General features: G+C 44.8%; 1 long non-coding RNA gene across 1 annotated transcript; it reads left to right on the forward strand.

Moving 5' to 3' along the window:
- Positions 1-13,066, forward strand: LOC126638729 (uncharacterized). The gene is made up of 5 exons (XR_007628666.1): positions 1-136; positions 363-483; positions 6,021-6,056; positions 11,473-11,572; positions 12,630-13,066. It is a non-coding gene; the product is annotated as an uncharacterized LOC126638729 (long non-coding RNA).
- The last annotated feature ends 68 nt before the right edge of the window (positions 13,067-13,134 follow it).

A 13,134-nucleotide genomic window follows, 5' to 3' on the forward strand; every position in this document is an offset into this window, starting at 1 on the left:
AGTTCATTTAACACAGCAGGCTTGCATTTGCTGTTAACTCAAAGGCCTCTCATCTGAAAAAAACCTGCAGATCACTTACCCCATCATCACTTGCAGGTGGAAATAGCTCCTGAGAGCACCGCCATTGCTGGAGGAGGTGGGTATTTCTGAGGGATGACCCCCTTTCCCAAGGCAGGGTAAAGGTCATTTTCCTGTGATACTGAATTTGTCACATTTGAAATATTCATGGTCCCCAGACCCTTTTTGAGTAGCCAGGACCCTGCCCAAAAAATATTCTCCCTTCCCTGGGCTGTTTCTCTCAGCAGTGCTGCCAATACTGATCTAATATAACTTTGCTTTTTTTGGCTGCTTTCTCTTCCTAGGTAGGAATGCTGTCATTACTAAACGACACCTGATTCCCATGGGTCCCTTTAGCCTGTAGGAAAATCGTTCTTTTCCCCTAGCTCAGCTGCAGGCAGGCATCTCCTGGGAGTGGTGGTTCAGGTAAGTACCTTCTCTGACTCAGTTCTTGTTGTGCTGAACTCTCAGTGCTTGTCTTCTTTCTGGATGTGTCTTGCTGACTACTGACAGCCACAATTGAGTGGCTCATGCACTCACTGATGGCTGATTTCTAGACATTTAGAGGTTAGGAGATGAAGTTAATGGAAACTTGTTTCCTAGTGTTTCCCTCCCATGTTCTGCCAGCATCTCCCTTTCTCAGCACCCACCCCAACTTTGCTGCCCTCCAAGCCTCTGCTGTGCTCTGCTGCCCATCCTGTTTTCCCTCTCAGGCAGGTTCTTGTTCAGACTCTGACCCCTTTCTTCCAACAGGAGACAAACTCCCACTACAGACTCCACAAACTGTGTCCCTGCAGCTCATCCCCACTTCTGCAGGGCTCTCCTCTGTGTTGGGTACAGCTCCCCACTGGAGCAGCCATTCCCTTGCGGTCTCCCAGAGCAGTGTTTGCAGCTGAGCTGTCTGCAGAGAGCATCAGCATTGCTACATTTGGGCTAGGGGCAGGTTTATGATTGCTCCTGGAGTTGTTCTTTGTGGCTGCCAACTCTGCCTTTATGCCCCAGAGATGTAAGGTGTGTCCTGACCCCAGACTTTTCTCTGTGGAAAATGGGTGAAACGGTGCTCAGAGGCTCTGGTAGGAGTTTCTTTTGGGCATGACAGCAGTTTCACCTGGCTGAATGCAGACTTTTTCCAGGTTAGGCACTACCCTTGAATGTTCTCTCTGTTCTTGTTCCACTGCAGATTCTAAATTAGAAACCCTACCACCTGCATATGATATGAGTGTGGATTTTGTAATACTGGGAGGCTGCTGTGAGGCTCAGATGCATTCAGGTGCCCACTGCAATGGTTTTCTCTCCTCATCCCATCTCCCCAGAGGTTGTGCAATATTGGCAAACCTGGTCAGCCCAGTCTTGTAGGAGCAGCTCAGGGGGGCCCTGGGCACTGGCTGACTCAGCAGGGACTCTGCTCCCTGCCTGCTCATGGCTTTTCCCCTGTCAGCAGCAGTGTGTCCAAGGCAAATTACCTGGTTTTGGGACAGCTTTGGTTCCAGCTGAGATTGGCAGTCTCTGTCTTACTATGAACCTTTTAGGTATAGCAGCAGGATACCATCTAGGTAGGGAAAACAGGCTGAAAATGCTTGCCATGCTGTACCCTCTCCAATAGTCTTCTTCATGTGTGTGTTACACGAGCTAAAATTTACTGATCTAAATTTCCCTAGACTGTACCCTGAAGGAAAGCATCTGGTTCCTGTCTTTCAGATCCAGCCCCTTTTGCCAGTTCCCACTTTTAAAGCTTCCCAGATAAAAATCTGATGGAGTTTGTTCAGGCTATTCAGATCAGCGGTGGCTGTGGGAAAGGGTCTTGTAAAATAAGGGTGTTTAAATTTGTTATCCACGTATTTAGTTTCCTGTAGACCTTTCAGTGCTTTCTTAGCCTGGCCTATGGCTAAAACATTCTCAAGGGACTAGTTAAAAGACTCTTGTTTATTTTCTTTTCTGGCATCGTGTAAATAATTTTCTGCCTTTGACACTGTTAAATGGTGAAGCAAGGAGTTCTACCACTACAATACGTCTAAGCTGTTTTAAGCTCCTCTGTTCGAATATACAGCATTGCAATGAACTAAGGCCAATGAAACCTCCAGCAGTTTGCCTGATTTACCTTCCACTCCCCATACACTGTGTTAGACCTGGGACTTAGGGCTGTGCTCATCCTGGGCCACAGCTTGATCTCTTTTCAGGAGGTAAATCCTGCAGCTCCCTTAAGGTGCGGCTGTTCAAGACGGCCCCTCAAAGCAGCTCATGTGGCTCCTCAGCAGGTCTGTGGGCCTGAAGGCAGCCAAAGAAGGCTCCTGGCATGTTTTCCTCTCGAAAGTGGGTGTGAGGGAGGAGGAGGCGGCAGTAATTGAGCTGAAAAATTTTTTTTTGTCTCCTGTCTGGGTCTCAGTGGGCTCCAAAATAGGGTTGAGAAGTGCCAACTCCTTAGGCTGGCCCTGTCCCACATAGAGGCTGCCTTCCAGTGTGGCTCAGGAACCTCTACTCAAGACAATTTTTTTCAACATTTTTATTCCTTTCTGCACCTCTTGTTCTGGGTTGCTGGAGCTTTTCTGTTGGCTTGTATTTTTACGAGGATTCATCTCACCCATTCGGCTCTGATGACTGGGCCACCTTCCCATTGCTGGTTTGCAGCAAAGCCATGGCACAGCTGAGCCTCCCCTGGGATGCCTGGACTTGGTCCGGCTCTGCCTCGACAGGCTGCAGATCCACCAGCAGCTCTGTTCAGCCCTTTATGGGAAAAGCAGAACTCATTCCTTTTCTGAAAAACATCCAACTCGTGATTCTTTGACCCACCTTTGAGCCCAGTGGTCCCTCCGTTGCTCATCTTCTATTGCCTGGACAAAAATGTTGGCCCTTCGTGTTCTCCTTGGAGGTGACATCCCACACATGAGTTTGGTATTGAAACATTTGCCCCAAGCATCCAGTCAAGTGGCCTGGGGTTTTCTGTGTTCCTGCCTGTGTCAAGTTCCTTTGGCTGCCTTGGAGTCTTTTTGTGTGCTCTGATTTCTCTCCCCTCCAACATCTCCAAAAGCATCACCATCTTCTGGCTTTCCCATGAATCTTCATTGATTCTTTTACCCAGAGAAGACCTAAACAACTCCACACACTCATGCTAATTGATATTTGATATCACAATATTTGTATCCTTTATTTCTCTTTCCAAAGCCCATTAGCACTAGGCAGTGCCCCCCCAAAAATTGAAAAAAGTCCAAGAAGCCCTTTCCTTCCTATACCCCATGCAAACAGCTCTGCTTGTGAAGGCAAACAGGGGTTTTTTCCACCATTTTGCTGCTGCACAGTGACATCTTCTCTATTTTAAAATGGTTTTGCCTGAAGGCAAATTATTAAACAGCTCTTTGAGCAGACTTTCATCAATTTGTTTGCCAAACTCTTGCCGTTTCTACCCACTCAAGGCTGATCCTGACGGCGCTGAGCTGCGTTGCTGTCAGGCACGGATGTGCCCAATTCCTCAGTAAAGTCTGTTTTGGCATTGCACAACGTGTCTGTTCTCTGGGGGGCCATGTGCAATCTCTGACTGGGACAGATGTCTGAGCTTGATCCCTCTGGAATGACGTCAAAGGCTGCAATACTGTCCCTCTTCCCTGGGCTGGCAGGGCCTGGGCTGGCCATGTGCCGCTGCTGCAGCTGCGCGGCTGCTGCCACTTCACCCCGCGCAGGGTGATTAATGGGCCACCAACTGACAGCACAGGTGGCCACTGCCACTTTGCCCAGTGGAGATCTGCTTACACAGCTGGTTCTTCTTCCTTGCAAAATCCTGCTGCTCCAGAAACCTCTTACTGAGAGCAAATGGGAGTTGATTTTTAGAAGGAGCATCCTCCGTTGTCGACCTGTAAGCAGATAAAATACCATCAGACTTGCAGCCTTTTTCCTGAGCTTGGAATACTGGCTGGCACAAGCAAATGCCATTTGTCATGGAGCTGCAGCAGGCAGCACAGCAGGTGGTGCCAGTAAATCCCTGATGTGGCTTGTCTTGCATCTCTGTGGCACTGGTTAGGAGGATAGGAGTAGTTACCTGTAAGCAGCTATTTTGGATGCTTGTGAGAAGGCAAAAGCAACAGCAGCCTCAGCTTGTACCCAACAAGCCATGGTGAAATAGGGTGACAACACACTGCTACACCTGACTGTTTGCCTCAGGGGAGGTTTACCAGTGCTGCAGGGAAGGAAGAGATTGGCACATCCTTGGGGCAGGACTTCCCTGAGGCACATCAGCCTCTGCACTCCCCAGGGGCTTCGGCAGGGCAGGCGGGTTGGGAAACACCGTGTGCTGCTCAGCAGGATGTGATTCACTGTGACCTCCTGGCACTGCTGCGAGCATTGCCTGCGCCCCGCCGGACCTACCCGCTGGTGAAGTGGCTGCTGACATTTCACATCTGCCAGACCCAGTCTGCAGTGGGCTGAATCCAGCCCAAGACTGGTGAAATGCTGTCTCTGATTCGCTGCAGAGTGTGCTGGCCCAAGCCACGGTCCATTTTGACAGCTCTGCACGTAGGTCAGGGGGAAGGAAGGAGTGTCTGACATTTTCAATTTTTCTATGAATGCCCTGACAGTTCTTAGGTTCTTCTTAAAAAGCTGATGACAGATTAAGAACAGCTCCCAAGTTTGGATTTTGGAAATACTGGGATTTTCCAAATTGTCAGTCCAGCAGGAGGAGTTTCAGCATGCCTGGGGCTGTGCACAGTGTCTTCTTCTTTAGGCAGCTCAGGGCTGCTGGTGGTAGCTGCTCCCAAAGATCTGCCCTGGGGAAAGTGAAAGAGAGTCTGTTACATTAACAGGAACATTTTTGATGGCTCACATCAAAATGGCTTTTGAAGTGAAAAGCTATAAGATGTAGAAAACTGTATTAAAAAAATGCTAGCCTTACAAAAATGGAAGAGATTGGGTTTTGGCATGTAGGTGAAGAGGTAAGATATTTCTCAAGAATCTGTAATTTTGGGCTGGAAATACGACTGAGACAAGTCTTGAAAGTAAATATTTAATTACCAAATCAATTTTGACAAAAAGATCCAGAGTTTGCAATTGATTTCTTTAGCCTCTACTGAGCCCACCAGTGAAACTCCTGGTTAGTACTGGTCCTGCTGTGTTGGTTTGCTGTGGGTCTCATCAGCAAATAACTTATACTCGTGATTATAGTAGATTTTGCATGCTATAAGTGAAGAATTTGACATCTCAGAACCAACATTCTTTCTGTCTTCTTTGGTAGGGATAACTAGTTTATTTCTAGGTGTAAAAGCAGAAGTAGTTTTCTTGACTGGTTGTCTTAAGAAGGCTGTGAGGAGAAGGGCTGGCATGGCAATGCTTCACACTTTGCAGAGCAGAAATTGGCCAGTATTTACCTCAGGGACTGTAATATTTAGACAAGAATTCAAAAGGAAATTACCACAATGAACTTCAGCTAACTCTGACAAGTTTACATGATCAATGCTTCATTATAATAAGAGAGATGATGCTTGTTGATTGACAAGATCCACAGTGCTTTCTAGAAAAGCCCTGCTGCTTGCATTAGTTCACAGGATGGTCACTGTTAAATGCAAGCCTAAACGAAACCATCTAAAATGTTGCCCAATCAGTGGGGTAAATTGGCTTGAGAGCTGAGGACTATTGCTGCACCAGCCTCTGCAGCAGATGGATCCCAGGTCCACTTGGACAAAGACTGGGTGATGTGCAAATGTTTACAGATAACGTTTCTCTAGGAAAAAATGCATTAGCATGTAATTGAGAAGAGGTTAGGGAGAACAAAATCTCTAAATAAGATGTGCTGTTCTCTTGCATTACAAGTTCTTCTCATAAGAGCTGCCATATTCCCTGTGCTGCTAGCACAACTCTGGTGTCCTGAAAAAACCAGTTTTATCATAATCTTTTTTCTATATATTCTTCACCAGGCAGTTGAAGTCTGTTCTGTGAACATCAGTTTGTTCAGGATTATACATTGTCATGATTTTTATCCTTAGGGAACACGTGGAGAAGCTGCAAAGCAAGGAGATGAGGTGAGTCTCTTCTGGCTGTATAGACATGTAAATAGTAGCACAATCGGGAAAGGACATGGTTTCCTCTCAAGCAGTGTTTGTGAGGAAAAAATATAAGCCAGTAATCTGAATTTAGCTCTCTGTTATTGCTTGTTACATCAGCAAGGGTGAATATTTTGCTCCCAAACACCAAGAGAATTAGAAAATGGATATTATTAGATCACAGAATGTATGACTAATTTTCCCCCCAATTTTTTGACAAGTCCAAGGTGGGTGTGAATGAAAACACTTACTATGATCACATCTGTGTTTTGAAGAAGAATAATCCAGGTCTGAATCAGTGGTTTTAGTTTGTTACTAAGGATGCATTAGATGAGAAAATAGAGGCTTGCATAGCAATGGATAATTTTTTATATGAGCAATCCAGTTGTTTGGGGGAAACCTTGTGTGTTTATTTATTATTAATTATTCTGCAGAAAGTATCTACCCTGTGACAAGCAAAGCAGTCAGCTCTCAACAGCAGCAAAACGAATCTCAGTTCAGAGCAACCCAAATTGGGAAGAAGCTCTGGAGAGTGGTGCTGTTTGAAATAAATTGAGGAATTATTTTAAAAGCTTGCATAGAGGAACAGAGTTTTGCCAGCTATTAAAATTGGACTTCAGAGTAACTGCTGAGTGGGTAATTAGTCCCTCAGGAAAACTGGAGTCTGGACAAATGTAAGAAAGTACAAGAGGGGGGGAAAAAAAGCGCATGAAGAATTAACTTCAGAAAACAAGCTAGAACATTAGTCACAGGAGGGATATAACTCAACTTGCATTTAACATCTATTTCTGTGTTGAACAGAAACATTGTTCTTAACCCCTGTACTGAAGCAGGAAGTACAAACCTTCTCGCTTTTTAAGGCAGCTGGAACTGGACTTTATTGAAGTTCATCTCTTTGATAAGAGGGTGAAGGAGAGGGTAAAGAAATGTGCTGAAAGTACCTCAAACCCAGAAAATGGGACTTATATTTGGGTGGAGCAGGGAAAGAAACCAGTTGTGGAACTGCCTAAGATGTTATGTAGTGCCTGTTTTGCTCTCAGAGACTCCCCCCATCATAAAGGCAGAGTAGTTAGTCAAGGTTTGAAAGATAATGTCCCCACCAGCATTTGCTCACAGCCTGTCTACAATGCACAGTCTCATTTTCCTCTTGGCTGGGGATACCCTAGCTGGACAGGAGTGATTTATCTACCAGATATGTTGGAGGATACCTGTTTACATAACTCTTTGCTGGGTTTAGAAAGACTTGGTGGAACACAAATGCAAAATAACCTGGAAGTATGTGAGACACTTGTGAGGTTATGTAGTGGACATGTTGTTGATCCTGTGCTTCCAGAGGTCCTGATCCATAGTCCTGTGCTGTAACTATTGAACCAAAGAGACTTATTTATAGTTTCTACACTTGGGTCTTGTGGTTCATTGCTCCCATTATTATCTCAACAGCAGCGATTTGCTAATCAGTCCTTTGTAGGACAGGACTAGTATTGCTTTGGCTGTTCAGTGTTTAGAAAAAAAAAGTAGTTCCTGTGACTGTGGAAAAGCAAGAAGCTTTGCAAAAGCTCCTAACATATCTGTGTGTGAATGTAGGTGAATGGGTCATATTCACTGGACTGTGTGTCTGGAGGGTCCACAGTAACATCACAGCAGAAGGTTCAGGACCTGACACCAGATCTGAATCTTCCTGATTTTGTGGACTTCGGTGTTGTCTCTGTTCTAGAACTTCCAAAGATATTGAGTCAACCTCCTTGGGCTCTCACCAATCCCCAGGCAATGGGGTTTGTTCCGCACTGGTGCTCACAGGAGCACGGTCTGTGGGTGCTGTGGCACTGCATTTCTGACCTGGCAATGCTCTGCTGTGACCTGAGCGAAGGTTACTGGAGTTTTCGTGTAGGCTTTGTGTTTCCTGCTCAAGGTGAGAGAGAGGCTCTGAATTCCATTGGTTGGGTCACCCTCTCTGTTTCCCAATCCAACGCAAATGGCCAGACAGGCAGGCAGCTCTTCCTTGAAAACATGGAAATTCACTAGAGGTGTGCCAGTTTCTGGCAGATGTGGTGTTGGCAGTGCATGATGGACACAATATGGTCATAGTTGTTTATTCCTGTAAACACTGTCTTCAAAATCACCATCTCCTCTCACCACCTTGAGTCACTTACCCGGAGTGCTCAGCCCAAATATCCTGTACAAAAGCACCCAGCTCTGGCATGTTCCTTCCAGGAGAGGGCAGGGGAATACAGTTTATTACAGATCCATTCCTGAACTGGAGCCAACATTCATCCTGGCCCAGTTCTTCCTGTACATCTTCCAGTCTATTTTGCTTTCCTAAACTTGGGTGAGCAGAAATAGGAGCTGAATTTCCTTGAGGTGAACCAATGGATTTCGTTACATTTACAGACCTCCTGTCCCTGAGTCATCTTCATGAGGGATAGCTTGGACTAGGCTCTTCCCCGTGCTCTTGAAGCTCTCACAATGAGCCTTGTGTGTCTCATCGAAGGCATCGACTTCTGTGCAGCTTCAGGACTGGGGTTTAAACAGCTGGGTCCCATCTCTTGTGCTTCATCTCTCCAGGGGAGGCAGTGATGGGACAACTTCTCTATCACACACTCAGCCCACCCCTATCCCTGCAGAAAGTGGTCTGATTCCCTCGGAGGTTCATGATGTCAGCAGGCACAGCTCTGCTTGTGGGTGCTTTGCCAGTAGATTAAAATGCAGAGCATGGAAACCCGAGGCTAGAGCTGGACGTGGTTAAAGATGGCCTAGAGAAATGCAGCCAGAAAGTCAGCTGACGTTTTCTCTCTCAGTATATTAATGAAGAGAAAGTTTGAGAGAAAATCAGAAATCCTCCCCAGATCCCCACTGTCTTTAATAGTCAAACGAGTATTAACATAAAAAAATCCTAAAATGAGTTTCTTCCAACTTCTCTCCCCCTAGGCCTATGATTCTGACTTGAAAAGACAACATAATTTCCAAACCCATGAAGGAAAGAAAAAGAAATCAATAAACAGTTGGCCCTGCAGCAGAGATGCCCTTGCAAAGCCAAAGAAATCAAGTCCTGAGATTACTGTTGTTGTTTCCATCTTGTCCTGCAGAGCCACAGCCAGGCATAAACATATTCTTTGTGTCAATATTTCTGTAGTACTGAGAAAACTTACAGTCCTTATCTGTGAGTGTCAAGGACTGCTGAGTTAAAGTGATCATAACATTACTGGAGGGTCTGACAGGCTTTTTTTGTTCCCTCTGTGTCCATGTAACTGTTCTGGTACTGAAGGCTGAAGCCCAGTGGAGCTCAGCCAGATGTGACTGTTGGCTTTGTGGCACATGGAAGGGATCCATCTGCAGGAGACTAATTTAAAAAAACACCCCCCCAAAAAAAAAAAAAAGAATTTGAACTTCCTTATAATATTTTTTCTCTGCTTGATTATTTTTGCTTCTTTCATTGGAAAAGAGCAACCTTGATTTGTAAATCACATGGAAATGTGTGAATAATCAATTCAGCCTGACTAACCCTTGTTTTGCCAGGTGTCTGGTTGCCTCATTGGATTACTAATAGTTTACTGCTGCAGTAAATGGGAAATAGCAAGGGCTGGGGCAGAAATACCACAGGTGACCTTTAAAGACAGCAAAGCACTCACCTGCTGCAACAAAATCCCTCTTTTTGCCCGTCCATGAAGTCCAAACACTTTTCCTTCCAGTGTCCTCAAAAATGAGAAGTAATTTGTAACACAGAACTGTGCAGGCAATGTACAAAGGATGGGAAAACTTGAGGCATGAAAAATTAGCCTCTGTACAGCACATATGGAAAGGCAATGTGTGGGCAGAGCCAGACAATTCTTAGGTGTAAACTGCTGAATGTGGAAAGGACGAGTCCTTTGCTGCCATTCCCACCTTTAATGAGTCTCTGCTACGTGGTACAAAACAACCTGGGAACAGCTTCAGCCTATGGTTCCTTTTTAACTTTATAAAGCAGTGTAATTATTATCTCCAGGGAAATTCTTAAGAGCTTGAATACTGAGGTTTATTTGCCTTTCATGACTAGATCTTTAACATGCAGCCATCAGACAAAAGCCAGTTAAAATGACCTTAACTTTACGTTATTCTCAGTGTTTGACTGGGCTGTGGGAATGCTAGAAAGCTTGTCTGAGTAGGGCAACCAGTTTGACTGAAGTTCTCTCCTGAAAGGTGGCAAAAGAGAGAATGGAAAATCCCCAAGTAATATCAAGGAGTGGAAGTAATAATAGATTTTCAAAGGACTTGTTGAAGAGATGAACAGAGGAAATGAAATCTCTTAGTGATGCACAAAAATGATGGGGCAAGGGAAAAGACAGATGTATTTTGTAGCAGGTAGTGGGGGCTCAGTTGTGCTGCATTACAAAATGAAAGATGCTGATGTGAGACATCAGTCACAGCTGCATAAAAACTCATTCCCAAAAGCCTGTCCCAGCCCAACAATCATTCCTGGTTCTCATGAAAAGTTGGCAGACAAAAGGATCAGAAATCATTATATTTGTCTAGATCTTTGCATTTCTCCTGCTGTTAATAAAGGCTTGTAGTTTTTCCAAAACCTTGAGCAAAACTTAGATGTGTGTCAGTTTGCTTTCACTGTCATGGGACTCTGAAGGATTAATCAGTAAATCAGTCCACAGCTTGAGAAGTGCATTCAGAGATCACAGAGGGATGGAGAAGTGGCTGAGTCAGCCCAGAGGCTGGCATCTGCCACTGTATTTTGTAATTCTCAGTTTTAGGTTTAAGCCCCAAATTGTGCCAGCAGACCCCAAACCAGGGCTGCAGTTCAGGGCCATCCCAGCAGAGTCGTGGGTAGAACAATGTGGTCATTCTAGGAAAGGAAATCTCTCTGATGAAATCTGCTCAGGAAAGATGCTGTACAGGATGAAACTGTGGGCAGGTTTCACCAAGCCCCCAGATCTTGGCTCAAGGTGGCAGTGACTTTTGTGTATTCTCTGTTGTACAGTGCCAGGTTTGTGCTGAAGTGAGGCATCAGAACTTGTGCTGTCATATATCCTGTTTGGTTGGTTGTAATATGTCCTTTTTCTCTGTCTAGAAATTTTGTCTGGGCAGAAAAAGAGGACTTTGAATATTTGTCCAGGGTGTACTGATGTCCAGTATCCTAGTCAGGGCAGCAATTTCCACAAAGTGCTGGACACCCAGGAATGCCTAAGACACAGTCACTGAAACAACATTGAAGAGCTGCTGAAGTTTCCCATGGATTCTGTGTGCATGGCAAAGGGGACCTGGACACATACAAAAAATTCAGTACATCCAGAACTTGTCACAGAGTGTGAGTGAGCTCAGGTCAGGGGTTCATCCTGGATGCTCTGGACTCACTTCCCAAGTGCTGTGTGCTGCCTGCCTGCATCATTAATACTTTTTTTTGTTCCCCCAGGGAAATTTCAGGGAGAAACACAGACTGCTTAGTTACACTTTCCTGATATTTTCCATTGCATTTCACCTCGCAGTGGTCACTGTTGCCTTATATTGAAAGGGTAAGATGCTCTGTAGGGTTTTTCAGATATGAAAAAGCATGAGATCCCTCCTACATCTCAGCGTGCAGCTACACAAGGGCAGATGCCTGAGTGGTGCTTTTAGGGAAGCAAAAAGCTTGTGGGCCCAGTAAAATGGATGAAACTTGAAAAGCAGAACACCCTTTTATTTACACATAAAGTAAATATGGAACCTCAGTACCTCTCCAGCAATTTAGAGGAAGTTGGGAACTACTGTAACTAAAATGTAAAGATATTGTCTACTGCAAGTGGAAAAACATAAGTTAGAGAAATGTCTAATGTGTCCCAATGCCTACATAGGTTGTAATAATGATAAAATCAAGATTGCAACTTTTGGTTGTTTTCATGGTTAGGGATTTCATATCTGTACAGCCAATTCAAATTCCATTTAAACTCAGTCTTGAGGGCTTGGATTTTAGCTGTATCTAAACCTTATGTCCTTTGCATCAAGCTAAACTTTACCAACTCAGGGAACAAGGGGTTTTAACTGAGAGAAAGCAGGAAAGCAAGGTTTGCCAAACATCTATTTTGGGTAAAAATATTTAAGGCCAACATTTTTACCAATGTAATGCATTTTACGTCAGTGGAGTTACACTAATGCAGAATTTGGCCCTGATGTACTTGTATAAATATAGTATCTAGGATTGTGATGAGTGTGTATTCATGCATTATTCATTGAGACAATGTGGAGAGGAAGAGAGAGATGTGCATGAGAGCAGAGCCCTCAGCATTCCCAGGTCCTTTGGCCATTCCCCTGGAGTGAGGCCACACCTGTGGGGTCACCCCTGTGCTGCTGCCAGGCCCTGTTGCAGTGAGTTTTTGAGGCTGAATGCCCTCTTGGAAAGTGACTGGTTTACATTTGGCAGGATGTGCAATGTGTTACTGGCAATTCGGAAGAAATGCAGATGGAGGATATTTTTGCCAATTTAAATTGAGCTGGAGTTGAAGAGAGATGAGACTGCACCTTGGTTTGCTTGTTTTGACCCTCTGTGCCTCAGTTTTACCACAAAATGAAAATAATATTTCATTTTTCTTACAGGACAGTAAGGTCCACAGTGAGAGATAGGAATGGTGTGCTGTCCCATGTGCCTTCAGAAGAGGGTGCACAGACCTGTTGTCACAAGACTGCATTCTGGTATCCTGCACTTCACCTTCCCAAGAATCTGAAAAAAGAAAAAACTGAATTTGAAAAAACACCAATTAAGCAGAAAAACTGACTTCTGCAGCAGCTGGCGCAACTGTGAGCTTCCTCAGGTGGGCTTCACATCTGCAGGGGTTGAATATGATCCTGATCCATGCCAAATATTGCATAACTATAGTGTGTGTGTATATATATATATATAAATTAGTGTATGTATTTATATTAAAAACTAGTAATGACTGTAATAACAATGTAGGGAGGGAGAGAAACATGTCCCATATCCCAATACTTTCTATCATGCTGCAAGTCCCCCATAAAGCTCCAGCAGGCAGGAAAGGGGCAGGTGTGAGGGTGTGGGGCGAGAGCAAGGGCATGCAGCAGGGAAAGGACATGGGACTCCTCG

The sequence above is a fragment of the Myiozetetes cayanensis genome, unplaced genomic scaffold (assembly GCF_022539395.1).
Source record: "Myiozetetes cayanensis isolate MyiCay16 unplaced genomic scaffold, myiCay2020 scf18, whole genome shotgun sequence".
Taxonomy (NCBI): Eukaryota; Metazoa; Chordata; class Aves; order Passeriformes; family Tyrannidae; genus Myiozetetes; species Myiozetetes cayanensis.